The 14272-nt window shown below is 46.5% G+C and overlaps 1 non-coding gene across 1 annotated transcript; it reads right to left on the bottom strand.

Annotated features, from left to right (window-relative positions):
- Window positions 1-4414: 4414 nt before the first annotated feature.
- On the bottom strand, window positions 4415-4486 carry TRNAW-CCA (transfer RNA tryptophan (anticodon CCA)). Its single transcript has one exon. It is a non-coding gene; the product is annotated as a tRNA-Trp (tRNA).
- Between the last annotated feature and the right edge of the window lie 9786 nt (window positions 4487-14272).

Here is a 14272-nt window from a genome sequence, read left to right as displayed (position 1 = left end):
AGGATTCAGAGTGTGAAGAGTTTGGCAATGCCTTAACCATTTTATTTTCCTCTTTATGTGAGTACAAGCGTCATATTTTAAATGTTTGATTAAAATTATGTCTAAGTAAGTCTAAAAGGGATCTATTAATAACATGAAATAAAAGGTCAAAGTGATAATAAAATATTATGTCATAATTTAGTTGGCAGTGTTTTTTCTTTATTGGTGGCACAAAAAATAATGGTGCGTCTTATAATTCCATGGTGTTTTAGAATCCATGGAATACTCCAGGTTGTTTACTACTGACTTTGTGAACTGTAAAATGAAAAATTCTGAAATAAATCATCTCTAGGACCTCTTCTTGTTCTGTTGTATGGTGCTTCTCTGTGTTAAGGCCTGGATCTCAATGCTGTTGGTGGGCAGACTCAGGGGACTTGGCTCTGCTTGTTAAATGCCATTATTCCTTTTTTTTTTTAAATTGTGATCTTTTTAAAATTGAAGTATAGTTAATTTACAATGTTGTGTTAGTTTCAGGTGTATAGCAAAGTGATTCAGTTATATATATATATATATATATATATATATATATATATATCTTTAACACTTAAGTAAATTTTAATGGCATGGTAAATTGGCAAAGAAAATTTTTATACCAGTTGGATGAAATACAGTGTAACCATGAATAATATGCAGTATCCACTCCTAGGTATATATCCCAGAGAAATAAAAAATATACCCACATAACATCTTATAGTATGTGAATGTCCATAGCAGCATTATTCACAGTAGCCAAAAACTGGAAACAACCCAAATGTCCATCAACTGATGAATATATATATAAAATGAGGTCCATCCATACAATGTAATATTATTAAGCAATGAGAAGAAATGAAGTAGTGACACAGGCTACAACATGGGTGAACCTTGAAAACATTAAGTGAAAACATCTGAGTAAGAGAAACCAGACCCAGAAGGTCACATATTGTGTAACTTCATTTATAGGAAACTGTGGGAAACGGTCAGCCTTGAGAGCAAGCTGCGGACATGCCAGGCATGCCGCCGCTGCTCGAAGGGACTGTGCTTACTTGTTCCCCTCCTTGTTCCATTCCATGGGAGATAAATCACCAGGGCCCAGAAATCAGAAAGAATGTAAAATGAGACAAGCAAAGCTGTCTCCCCCCTGCACATGCAGGTTATATTTGATGATTCTGGGTTTATGGGTTTTCTCCCTGGGAAATTAACCTTGAGCCGAGACAGTCTGTAGATAACGTAAACCACCATCTGGCAACCTTCCTTTTTCTAGTCTATATAATCTGCAACTGTAGCATAATAAAATTTGCCTTGCAACCATCAGTTGTCTTTGTCCTTCTGACCCCATTCATCGGTGCTACTTGAGTTCCTTACCCCTTCCCTTCTGACCCTGGGCGGTGAAATCCTCTTTCTCCGGCTGGTCCGCGTAGGAAACATCCAGAATAGGCGTATCTATGGAGACAGAAAGTAGATAGATGAATGATTGCATAGGGCTGGACAGGACAGTGGGTGTGAGGAAATGGGTAGTGACTGCTAATGGGTAAAGGGCTGTTCTTGATGGTTATAAAAATGTTCTAAAATCGATGGTGGTGATGACCGTACAAGTCGGTGAATATACCCAAAGCTGTTAATTGTACACTTTAAAAAGGTGAATTATATTGTATGTGAATTATATCTCAATAGAGATGTTTTAAAAGACACATTAAATTTATAGGTAATATCTGTTAGTGTAGTATTATGGGGGAAATTGTTTTACATGAAGATTTTTACAAGAGAATGATGTGTTAAGACATATAGACAGGGCCTCCCTGGTGGCGCAAGTGGTTGAGAGTCCGCCTGCCGATGCAGGGGATACGGGTTCGTGCCCCGGTCTGGGAGGATCCCATATGCCGCGGAGCGGCTGGGCCCGTGAGCCATGGCCGCTGAGCCTGCGCGTCCGGAGCCTGTGCTCCGCAACGGGGGAGGCCACAACAGTGAGAGGCCCGCATACCGCAAAAAAAAAAAAAAAAAAAAAAAGACATATAGACAGAAAAACCCCAGTGAAGTTACACATCATGGCAAGAGTCTTGGTTTTCTCTGAGATGTTTGAATTTGGGTCATTTTAAGGTTTCTCATCACCATGTCCTGTATCGACAAATTTTCTATTAAAGAGCATATTTTACTGTTTAAAAGAAAAAAATAGTAATTGCCTTCTTTTCAAAATAGGGCAAAATAAAACACTCTTCCTTGAGTCCTGACTCAAGTACATTCTTGTGTGAAGGGCTGGAGGAAGAGGGTCCCCACATCGTCTCTTCAGTCTGTGCTTTGTGTTTTGCTGGTCACGTGTCAGAATCTCTTCAGATAAATTATGAGACTGGGACCTCCCTGAGAGCCTGATCTATTTTATCCTCTGACCCATCCCCAGCTCCTAGAAGGGTGCTTGGACATCCTAGAACATCATGTGTGTGTTATCCTGTCATGATTATGCAAATGTTTGGGCAATAAATTATTATGACCGCTCTTAGAGTCACTCTAAAGAGGAGAAAACCTTCAGAGGCGAAGCAAACCGCACAGACAGCGGATTCCCCAAGCAGCGCCCCTGTTTCTGTTTACAGAAGACCCTCACGGCCATTGCTGCAGGTCAGTAAGTTTCAGACATTTGGACGTACGGAAGGGGGGGGGGGTCAAGCACGACCGTCCCCAGGCAGGTGACATGGGGAGAGTCAGTCCTGCAGGTCACATCCAGGAATGTGAAGGAGGAGAGAGCACAGCTCTGGTCCCCAGGCCACTTTTGTGTCCTCGCAGTAGGACCGGCTCCAGCTATGGATCCAGGACGTTCCTAAAAGCGCGCTCATCCCAAGTGAAGATGATTGACCTCAGAGTTGCCTTCCAAGCGCTGCCCTCCTGCTTTCCCTGGGTAGGTAGAACTTCCCCCTGGCGCCTACTGATCCTTAGGGAGCTCCTGTGACAAAGGGAACTCTCGCCGTCCCACCTCACATTCCTCTGGCTTAGTGGCTGCAGGAACCTCGGTCTTGGAGAAGGGGCTGGACCAACAGCGCGGTTTGGAGGATGGCCAGAGCCTTAAAAGCGCCAGGGACCGCGAGCTGCTTCCGGAGGCGAAGGCAAGTGTTCTCCAAGCCCCTTCCCCTAACCCTGACTACCTTTACTTTTTCCACCTTTCCACCTTGCTTTCTACATGCCCATGATGTAAAGACAAGAAGTGCAGAGAGAACCCCAAACCCTCTGGATGCATGGAGAGCAAACACTGAATTCTGCAATGGAGAAGTGAGGAAGTTAGCATGTGATAAATATCCAAGACAGACCAGCATTCGTGGCTTTGTGGCACAAAGGTAGTGCATGTGTCTCTAGATCAGAAGGTTGAAGGTTCAAATCACTTTGGTATCCAAGCAGATATTACCCCTCAATTCTGAGATTTCACCAATCCTCGACCTTTTAAAAAGGAGGCTTTTTTTTTTGCCTCGCAGCTTGTGGGATTTTAGTTCCCCGACCAGGGATTGAACCTGGGCCCTCCGCAGTGAGAGTGCAGAGTCCTCACCACTGGACAGCCAGGGAACTCCCTAAAAGAGAAGTATTTACCTATCTATTTATTTATTAAACACAGCAAAGGACAGACTTTTAAATGGAAGGGGGTTGAGGTTGGCTTAATTAATTAAGTGAAAGCTTAATCCTGATAAGTCTGCAACCGTCCCCATTTCTGCCAGCCTGGGTTTTTCCTTTTTGAGGTCGTGGCCACTGGTTTGTATCTGGAACTTGATTGTTTCATATCCCTCTAAGAGAGATGCATTTAAATGAATCCTAAGTGACAAAGTGGTAAATGCCAGTGTAGCTTTCCACTCCCTTAGAATTCAGGAATTCGATCATCAACGTAATAAACTTTGAATCAACTTCACAGTATTTTCTCTTTAACCACAAAGCTCAGGGGCTTTTAACAGAGGAAGCTCAAATCATGAAGTCTGTTTGTTGGTGGCAGTTGAGGTTGGGGAGGGGGGACAGGGAAACTGACTTCATCAAGATGACTCAAATATCAACCCAGAGAGACTGTGCCATACCTGTCTGGGGACCCAATAAAACTACGTCCACATCAGAGTGAATTCGTTAACAAAGTCTCCTCATGCCATTTTAATGTCCTGTCTGAAGTCGTCTGATGTCCTACCTGAAGCTTAGTCCTGATAAGGAAAAGGGTGGAACGACCTAAATTTTGGCTCACCTGGGTTTTTCTTCCCTTTCAGATCATCCTTATCTTTCTGTTAAGTGCCTGTCCATTGCTGAGTTGTTCACAAGAAGTTTCTCTGGACTAAAGAAAAGGTAAGAGAAAATCCACGGCTGGGAGCCCGCAGACAGATGCTTGTTTACTTTTGTTCACTACTGAATTTATCCCTTGGGGCAAGAGAAAAAGACACAACCTTGACCCCGACGTGATTTGAACACGCAACCTTCTGATCTGGAGTCAGACGCGCTACCGTTGCGCCACGAGGTCTTGGGAATGGCCCTATTTTTTATGCCTTAGAGGGACAATTTCAGTGGTTGTCAGGTGCAGCGTCCAGTATTTTTTTCTTTTACTGCCCTCACTACGGCTTGGGATTGGCTGTGAGTTCTTTGTCCCTTTTATAACGAGGCTATTCAAAGCGAGATGTAAATGTAAATGAAGCAGGTGGGAAGCTGAGGGCTCAGGGAATACTCGCCCTGGTAACTCGGGAACCCCACTTCCCCTACGGAGGTTTAAAGGAACGATGTTTGGGAAGAGACTGGAAAATATGAAGCTCAGCTCACAGGGGAGGCAGGGTGGGGTGATCAACTCCCCGGGTTCTCTTGTCCCAGTGCTTTTGCATGTGGAGCGCGGGGAGGATTTGCACGTGGGTCACACCTACGGAGGAACACTATTTCCCTTTACCAAAAGGGCGCTTAGAAGGGTTTTTTTTTTCTTTTTTCTTTAAAAAATAACGTATTCAGGGGAGAGGGATAAATTAGGAGTTTGGGATTAACATATCCACACTACTATACATAAAATAAACAAGCACCTACTGTATAGCACAGGAAGCTATACTCAATATCTTATCATAACCTATAATGGAAAAGAATCTAAAAAAGAATATATGGGGGCTTCCCTGGTGGCGCAGTGGTTGGGAGTCCGCCTGCCGATGCAGGGGACACGGGTTCGTGCCCCGGTCCGGGAAGATCCCACATGCCGCGGAGCGGTTGGTCCCGTGAGCCATGGCCGCTGAGCCTGCGCGTCCGGAGCCTGTGCTCCGCGGCGAGAGAGGCCACAACGGTGAGAGGCCCGCGTATCGCAAAAAAAAAAAAAAAAAAAGAATATATGTATTTATATATTTGTGTGTAGATATATATAGTATATAACTAAATCACTTTGCTGTACATCTGAAACCAACACATTGTAAAACAACTGTATTTCCATAAAAATTTTTAAAAAACAAAAAAATTTTAAAGTAACATATTCATTGTAGAAATCTCATCAGACACAAAACAAAACAAAAACCACTACAAAAAGGAGTGCTGAGCGCCTGCAGGCACCGGCTCTGTACATCTTGCCGCCCCACGTTTAACTTTCAGGTTAAAGAACAGAGGGGTGGGGGAGGGGAGATCAATGCTTTGTGGTGGGGCTGTTGAGGTGCCCAGGGATAACAGATTTCGCTCTTTGTCCGCTGGGCAGAGTAGAGTGGGGGAGGAGCCGGTATCCGGGAGGTTCTGGACAGAAGGAGTCGTGTGACAGCCAGAGTCCCCGACTTGGGCATCACAAAGGCCTCCTGGGTGAAGTAGAAGGCTGATCTCTCCATTTCCTTGCTGGCGTAACCCGGAAGCTTCCATTTCTGAGTTTTCAGAACAGAATGATGACTTTGAGTTGGGAACAAAGAATAGTTTAGATATTCCCTCATTTGTGTGTCACATCCTTAGGCAGTCAGACTAGCCTGGTTGAGGATGCTTTACACTGAAGACTCAAGGCCCTCTGGTTCTATACTGGGTTCCAGAAGGGCATCACTCCTCCCTCTCCACCCCCACCCCCTATATCTAGGCCTCCTGGAAGACGTTTAGAAGGCCCATGTCATTTATAAAAGAACACCCACGGCAAAGCTTCCACTGTACGTCCTGCAGTGAATTTGCTGCAGCGGCTGAAGAACAGGCCTTCAGACTCCTTGGCATTTCTCAGAGGTTGGACGGACCCAGTTAAAGTTGCAACACGAAGAAAAATACTTGTTGTTTCAAGAATGTATTTTATTTTCAAATTATAGCAAGTGGTACTAGTGTCCCTTTATATTAAAGATATAGAGTTACTGGTTGTAAAGGATCTCTAGATATATCTCCTACTAAGATATATAGAGAGATAATGTATATTATACATATACATATTTTTTTCTTTTTAATGAGGATTGATTTAAAGATAACAGAACAGGGAATGCCCTGGTGGTTCAGTGGTTGAGACTCTGCGCTTCTACTGCAGGGGGCCTGGGTTCGATCCCTGGTGGGGGAACTAAGATCCCGTAAATCCTCTCAGCGCAGCCAGAAATAAAAATAAAATAAAACGTTCACCCTGCCCCCAAATTTCGCTGAAGCCGAAACCTCCAGATACATAGCCTAATCCTTGCCCACCCCAATTGGTTATTGGGATAGTCCAGGGGAGAAAGAAGGTTAACACTACTAGGGTAGTAGTAAAGCTTAAAGAAATGCACTGTTTGGAGTTTTATTTTGGAGGAACAATGCACAAGACTTATATTGGATTGTTCATGATGCAACGAGATAAATGGTGAGGAAATGCCTCTGGAGTTTGGAATAGAGTAACTAGGTGAACAGTGGTACAATTTATTTAAAATGATGGGAAATCTTAGAATAAAGATAGAATGAGGGGAAAGAACAAGATTTTAATGTTGGATTATTTTTTAATATGCAATGTCTAGGAGGCATCCAAGTCAGAAAATCGACTAGGCAGTTGTATACCTAATTCTGGCAGGAGGTAGAAATTTGAGGCTTATTACCAGAGTTGATATGTAAAGCCTTAGAAAAAGATGAGGTGACTCAATGTAAAAAAAAAAAAAGAAGAAAAGAAAAGAAATGAAATGAAATGTGTAGAGAAGAAAAGAAAGGACCCAGGATTGAACTATGACACACTTCAAACTTTAAAATTCAGGTAGGGGAGTATTTGCTGGTGAAAATTTCTGCGAAGGAACATTAAGAGAGAAAGAGGAGGGACTTCCCCTGTGGTGCAGTGGTTAAGAATCCGCCTGCCAATGCAGGGGACACGGGCTCAAGCCCTGGTCCACGAAGATCCCATATGCTGTGGAGCAACTAAGCTCGTGTGCCACAACTACTGAGCCTGTGCTCTAGAGCCCGCGAGCCACAACTACTGAGCCTGCTCTCTAGAGCCCGTGTGCCACAACTACTGAAGCCAGCGCGCCTACAGCCCGTGCTCCGCAACGAGAAGCCACCACAATGAGAAGACCGTGCACCACAACAATGAGTAGCCCCCACTTGCCGCAACTAGAGAAAGCCTGTGCACAGCAACAGACCCGAGGCAGCCAAAATAAATAAATAAATAAATATATTTTTAAAATAAAATTACTTTAAAAAAAAGAGAGAGAAGTAGGAATAAAAGGAGCTCAGCCAGGCATATTCTAAGGAGCCAAGAGGAGCATTTACTTGGACAGCTGCTAGAACGTCCAGTAAGATGGTAACTAGGCTGTCCAGTGGATTTTCACTCTGGACATCAATGGTGACCATGGCAAGACCAATGTTTTGGAGTGATTTCGTGGGAGAAGTAAAAGTGTAGTGGAATAAAAAGTGACTGTTAGGTGAGAATTCTGAGTGTGTGTTGACTAGCACTTTTTGAAATTTAGCTCCATTTGGAGTTTGGGGTTAACAGATACAGACTACTATACATAAAACAGATAAACAACAAGGAACTGTATAACACAGGGAACCATATTCAATACCTTGTAATACCCTATAACAGAAAAGAATCTGAAAAAGAATAGATGTATGTTTGTATAACTGAATCACTTGCTGCACACCTGAAACATTGTAAATCAACTATACTTCGATTTAAAAACTTAGAAGTTTAACTCCAAAGTAACCCAGAGAAATAGGAGTCTTGAAGAGGGCAATCTGGCAAAATAGAATGTTTAAGATGAAAGAAAAGCCTATGTTAGCATGCTGAAGAGAGGCTTAATTGAAAAGGTAGAATTTGAAGAGGCCGGAAAGAAAGATGTAACTAACAGAGCAAATCCCTTTCACAGTGAGACTGGATGCAATCTAAATCTCTTATTTTGGTTTTGGTTTTTCTAGTGACAGAGGGGGACAGATGTCCTCCTATAATGCAGCAAAGAAGGAAACCTATGCGTATTATTTTATCGGGTGACGGGAGGACGATTCCTCTCTCGCCTAATGAGATCTATTTCTCAATGAATTATTAGGTAAGAGTATCAGGTGAAAGTAGGAATAGAAGCTAGAAGAACATAGAGGAGGTTGGTTATAGATGTCGGGCTTTTAGGGAAAATAATTTTATTAGAGAAACATTCATTTATTGATTTTCAGTACCCACATATCCACTCCGGCTCTCATCCCAGCCACCGGCGCCGGAAGTCTGGGGGGGTTGTCCCTCCCGCTGCCCTCTTTCCTACCCCCATCCCGTGGCACCTGGCAGGGCGGCGAGGAGACTGTCACCTGTGGGCCCGAGTGGCCGGTGTTGAGAGTAGAGAGTAGGTTTGGTGGCGATGTGTCCTCCGCACCTGGCTGGTCTTGAAACGTTGACAGGTGCACAAAAGCCGCGGAGGGGCCGCCAGGGTGAAGGGCAGCGCGCTGGCGGGCGGAGGTGGGATCCCGGCCTCCCCGCCCCAATCCAGGAGGTCCAGGGCACGACGCTGCAGCATCGCTCACCACGCCCGGGAGGTGGAGAAGCGCCGGATGTTAGGACCAGAAAGGTGATCAATCAACTCCGTGGAGGTCACGAGCGCCCCTGAAGTGCAAATCGGCGATCATGCCTTGATGCAGGGCCTAGGGAGTGATAGAACAGTCTAGCAGCTGTCTCTCTAGCAGGAAATACGCGGGTGACTCCGATAAAGCAAATGATTAGAGGTCTCGGGGCCCAAAGGATCTCAACTAAGTCTCAAACTTCAAATGGGTAAAAAGCCCGGAGGATGCGAGTGAGGAGGGGGCCACTTTGACCAAGCCAGACTGTGCTGGTGAGTGAACTCCAGGCAGGGTGAAGGCGCGAGATGTCGACGACTTCAGTCTCCAGAAACCGTGTTTGTTTACACCCATCACAGTGACCCTAGAAGTCAAATCGCCAAGGGGGTGGGTGAGTAAGGAGTTCTGCAAATGGATGGTGCGAGACCCTCGGTCTAATATGCTGCCCGTGGTTGCCAGAGAGGGACCGGAGTGGGCAGGGGAGGAGTCACCAGGCGGGGCATCTAGACACCAGCGCCGCCCAGGTGGTTGCCCAGCTGCAGCGCCAGGGAAACCACGGTGTGCGGCCAAACCACAGCCAACGCATAGGGCAGAATCAGCGAGAAGGATGACTGAATTGAGCTTGACTCTGGTCTGGCCAGGTGAAGAGACGTGAGGTGTCCCCTATGGCTGTCCTTTGTTTACTGACTCATTTAAGAGCAGGCGAGGCTGGAGGGACTTTCCCTTCTTTTTTTTTTTTTTTTTTTTTTTTTTTGCGGTATGCGGGCCTCTCACTGTTGTGGCCTCCCCCGTTGCGGAGCACAGGCTCCGGACGCGCAGGCTCCGGACGCGCAGGCTCAGCGGCCATGGCTCACGGGCCCAGCCGCTCCGCGGCACATGGGATCCTCCCAGACCGGGGCACGAACCCGCATCCCCCGCATCGGCAGGCGGACTCTCAACCACTTGCGCCACCAGGGAGGCCCGGGGACTTTCCCTTCTTGCCCATCATCCTGGCTGCGGTGGTCCGGCTCTATCCGCTGGGGACAGAGTGCCAGGTGCGGAGTTCGGATGTAGAGAGACACCTGTCAAGGGGCACTGCAGGTTCCCAAGACCTCTCAGGGAGGATGGAAACTTCCCCTGAAGCAGAAAGGGATCAGTTTGCTTGACCTTGATTTTCAGCCTGAATAACGACGGTGAACTCCCAGCCTCATGATCCTTCTGACTTTAGGGTTTTAAGCAGGGCTTGGAAAAGTTACCAGGCGGATGACCGGCTGGTCACCACTTTTGTGATCCTGGACCATAACTCCCCCTGTCATCATGAGGCACAATTCACCAACCCTTGCATCATTCACCCAGTAGGAATAGAAAACTTCAATCCAGAGACGTAAAGTCCAAGTTCATGGGTGATGGCAGAATGGACAACTGGAGTCCAGCTCTCCTGGCCCACAGTACAACCCCATCTATCAATAATCCCAGGACAGGGGCTTCCCTGGTGGCGCAGTGGTTGGGAGTCTGCCTGCCAATGCAGGGGACACAGGTTCGTGCCCCGGTCCGGGAAGATCCCACATGCCGCGGAGCAGCCGGGCCCGTGAGCCATGGCCGCTGAGCCTGCGCGTCCGGAGCCTGTGCTCCGCAACGGGAGAGGCCACAACAGTGAGAGGCCCGTGTACCGCAAAAAAAAAAAAAAATAATAATAATCCCAGGACAGCATTCCCAGTTTTTCAAAATGAAGTGAACTTCGCAGTCAGCAAACAACTGTGGAATCAAAGGCTCCGCCTGGTGTTAGCAACTTGGAAAATTTAGGACTGTGGTGATCAGCTTCCAGTGAATCCTTGAACTTTCCTCAGAGACAATCAGCTCAAGTGCAAAGACCTACTAGTAGCGGTGGATGGGAAGGCATAAATCTCATTCCCCAATAACAACTATGACCAATGTGCCTGAAGTGCCAACTGAGTTTCAGTCCAGAAAAGTTTTCAGCTTTTGACAGGTCTTTTTAAAAAATGATTTTTAATGGGTCTTTATAAGCACATTCAGGGTGGAGGCCCCTGTGCTTTACCACTTGGTAGGAGTGAATGAGCCCCTCTCATCCCCCTCCCAGCGATGAGATGTAGCTGGAGGCTGGTGTCCACATCTACCCACGCCCACCCAGTAAAAGGAACCCACATGTGGAGGTAGGTGCAGCTGTAGCCATTCAATGGATGTCACGAGATTATCAAGTTGTATGTGATATTCTGTAGGAAGCTTTGAGCCAGGATGGAAGGTTGTCAAGGCAGTTTAGTGTGGGTTCCTAGAATATCCCTGTTCTGATAGTTTTCTGTGGATATTTTTTTCCTGTGGATGTTTTACCGTGGCCTAGGGGCTGTCTCTGGCTTAGTGTCCCTTGACCTCATTTAGCATGTGTTCCCAAATCCACTAGTTGACTTTAATCACTTAATTCAAATGCAGAAATTCTGAAAGCTGTAAGCTCTGATATAACCTCAGTCTTCTCTCCATCAAGGACTTTCTTCAACTACCCCATCCCTCAGCTGTAGGTTTAACACTGCAGAGTTTCTGAGAAAAGTCTGCCAGTCTGGGGCCAATCCAGTCCCTGACTTTTCCTAGCACAGAAAACATTTCTAAGTGGAAACAATTTGGGAATCATTGATATGGAGGCAGGCATTTTACTTGGGGGGGCGGGGTGTGCTAAACAGATTATTCTGGTATCTTAGAGTTCATAGTTCAAACACTGGGGTAGAAAGGTAAGGACCAAGACCTAGTAGGGAATGGTTTTGACCCCATCAGATTCTGAATTAAGGGCCCTGAAGACCACTAGTACACTGCTCTACCATACATGCAGATTTTTATAAGTCTTCATGTTAAATGAGGCACTCACTCTCCCAGCTGTTTCCCATTGGGATGCTCAACATAATATCACACACCTTATGACATCTTATGATCAAATGATTTCATTTGCCTCATCACCACTAAGAAGGGAACAAACATGAAGGAACACTGCAAGTGGCACCTCTGAATTAAGAAATGTGGCACTGCCTTTACATCTGGGAGGGGAAGAAGCTGGGTGTGTCTTAGATGGATTGGTTTTGAGGAGGGGCTTGCAGAAATAAAAAGGTAAACATTTTTGTTAACGAATTGATGATGACATGTTTCTGCCCAGAGCCATTTCTCAGCCTCTCAGTCCTTAAAAACAAAAGCTGCCCTCCTGAGTGGATTAGTCTCTGAACTGCTCCTCTAAGGCTGAGATGCTATGGCTGTGAATGATGCCCCTGGCACCTTCCTCAGCTCTGCCGTATGGGGCCACAGGTACGTCTAGGCTCCGTCTGCACTTCTCCCTGGTCACTGATTCCTGCTTCTCCCAGGAGCTGCTGCCCATTCCTGGTGTCTGCAGTCCCTCCCAGCAGAGCCTCAGGTCTCTGTGCCCACAACCCCAGGCCACCCATCCAAGGGCCTCGCCCCCACGTGGGCTTCCTTTCTCGAGGCTCCAGTTTCTCTGTCCATTTGAGCATCTACGTTGTCATTCTGGGTCAGCTCATTTGCGCAGGTGAAGGTAGGAGGTCAGGGCTGCGCTGAGGCTTGTTTACTGTCACCATGGAAACTGCCTGTGGAGTTGGGAAGGGGTGGGGTCAGGGTCCTAGGAAGACCAGGTCTCCCAGACTCGAAGGGTAATGCCAGGTAGTGCTTCTGCTGGCTTCCCTACTCAGGCTCTACCATGTGCCCTGGTCTCTCTGGAAATCTTCCAGCCCCAGGAGGAAGCGTGGCTCTGGGGAACACCGGATCTTCTCTCTTCCTCTGGACATCGTGATCACTGCTAGTTGCTGTCACTGAGCTGCTGCAATTTCTCTGGGAAATGTGGGACATCTCTCAGTTCTGCACAGGGGAGAGAGCAGGCAGGACCAGGAGACTGAGGCAGAAGCTGCAAGGGGCAGGATGTGGTGGGATAGGGCGCTGAGGGGCAGGGGCAGGGACAAGTACGGGGCAGTTCTAGAGGGCTTTCAACTGATGGAGTCAAGATGGGAGACGGGGAACAGAGGGTCCCATGGTGATATGGTGGAAGGCTTGACCTCCAATTGGTCAGGTTTGGGGAGGGCAACGATAAAAGCACAGGTGCAGGCCAGATACTGGACAGAGAGGGTCTGGGCGCAGAGAGACTGGCCTCTGGCTCTGGGCCTTCTGCTGATCCCTTCCTTCCAGAAGCTCTGTAAAGCTGACGCTGCTAAGGAATCTGTTCTTACCTCAATCCCGTATCCCGTTTTACAGGCCCAGACTCAGGTCTTGCCTTTCCTGCGCCCACTGTCCCCTCCTTCGCCTGTGCCCCATCTCTGTCCAGGGCTGGGGCTGCTGCATCCCGCACTCGCATCTCCGGGGTCCAGCCTGACTCAGTAACAACAGGCTTTCTGTCGGGGTAACACCTGCAGCTCCCGGCCTCCTGTGCATATCCGTCTGGGGCCATCAGGGGGAGCTGCTGCGTCCTGGAAACCAGGCTGGGAATGGGGCGTTCAGGGAGATGATCCATTGTAGGGTTGAGACACTAGGTGTGTCGGTCCCTTGATGTGAAGCCCCGCAAGTAAGGGACAATCCCCTTTTCAGGAGAGGAAGGTGTACCAATGGTGACTTCTGAGCCGCTGGAGAATACTTAATGTTTGAGATTAAATGAACAAAAACCAGCTCAAAAGTCATCCAGTCTGTGACAGTCATTCTCTTTGCTTTTATAGACTTTGCAAATGTGTACTGTTTCATGCAATCATTTTATATTAAGTGATATTGTGCCACGTTAAAAAAAATCCAGGATTGTAGATAATTGTGAGTGAAGGAAATGAGGGTCACAGAGAGAGAGTAGAATAGAGAATGAGAAACTAGGTCTTAGAATAGTTTTGACAGGTGCGGAGAGGAAGCCTCTTGGATCCAGTGTTGGCTAAGAATCATCAGAACGTCAGGGCATGGCTTAGAAGAGAGTCCCAGGCATCAGAGGTGTGGAAAGTGCAAATTTTTCTGTTAAGGAAACCTGGTAAGATGGACTCAAGCTAATGGCTATGCTAGGGTGAGGGATGACTCTATCCTGTGCCAGAATTTCTTCAAGTTTTCCAGGAGTCTATTTTATTCTTAGGGACTTTCCTCTCCTTAAAAAGAAGATATCAACTGGCTGAACGTTGGAACCACAGTTTTTTCAAAATACCTCCATAAAGGCAAGAAGTTTTTACAACGTTGTCAGAATATTAATGGAAGTCAAAGAAGAAAAAATCTTTTGGGGAAAAAAAACACGCAAAAGGCTCTCCAAAAGAAGTCATTCCATATAATGAAGAATGGGACAAAAATGAGTAAAGACAAGGAGGTGAAGTTATATAAAGAAATAATTCAAGAACCAGGAAAAAAAATA

This window comes from Mesoplodon densirostris, chromosome 16 (assembly GCF_025265405.1).
Source record: "Mesoplodon densirostris isolate mMesDen1 chromosome 16, mMesDen1 primary haplotype, whole genome shotgun sequence".
Lineage (NCBI taxonomy): Eukaryota > Metazoa > Chordata > Mammalia > Artiodactyla > Ziphiidae > Mesoplodon > Mesoplodon densirostris.
The sequence above is the reverse complement of the archived record's forward strand: the minus strand, read 5'-3'. Positions and strand labels throughout refer to the sequence as shown.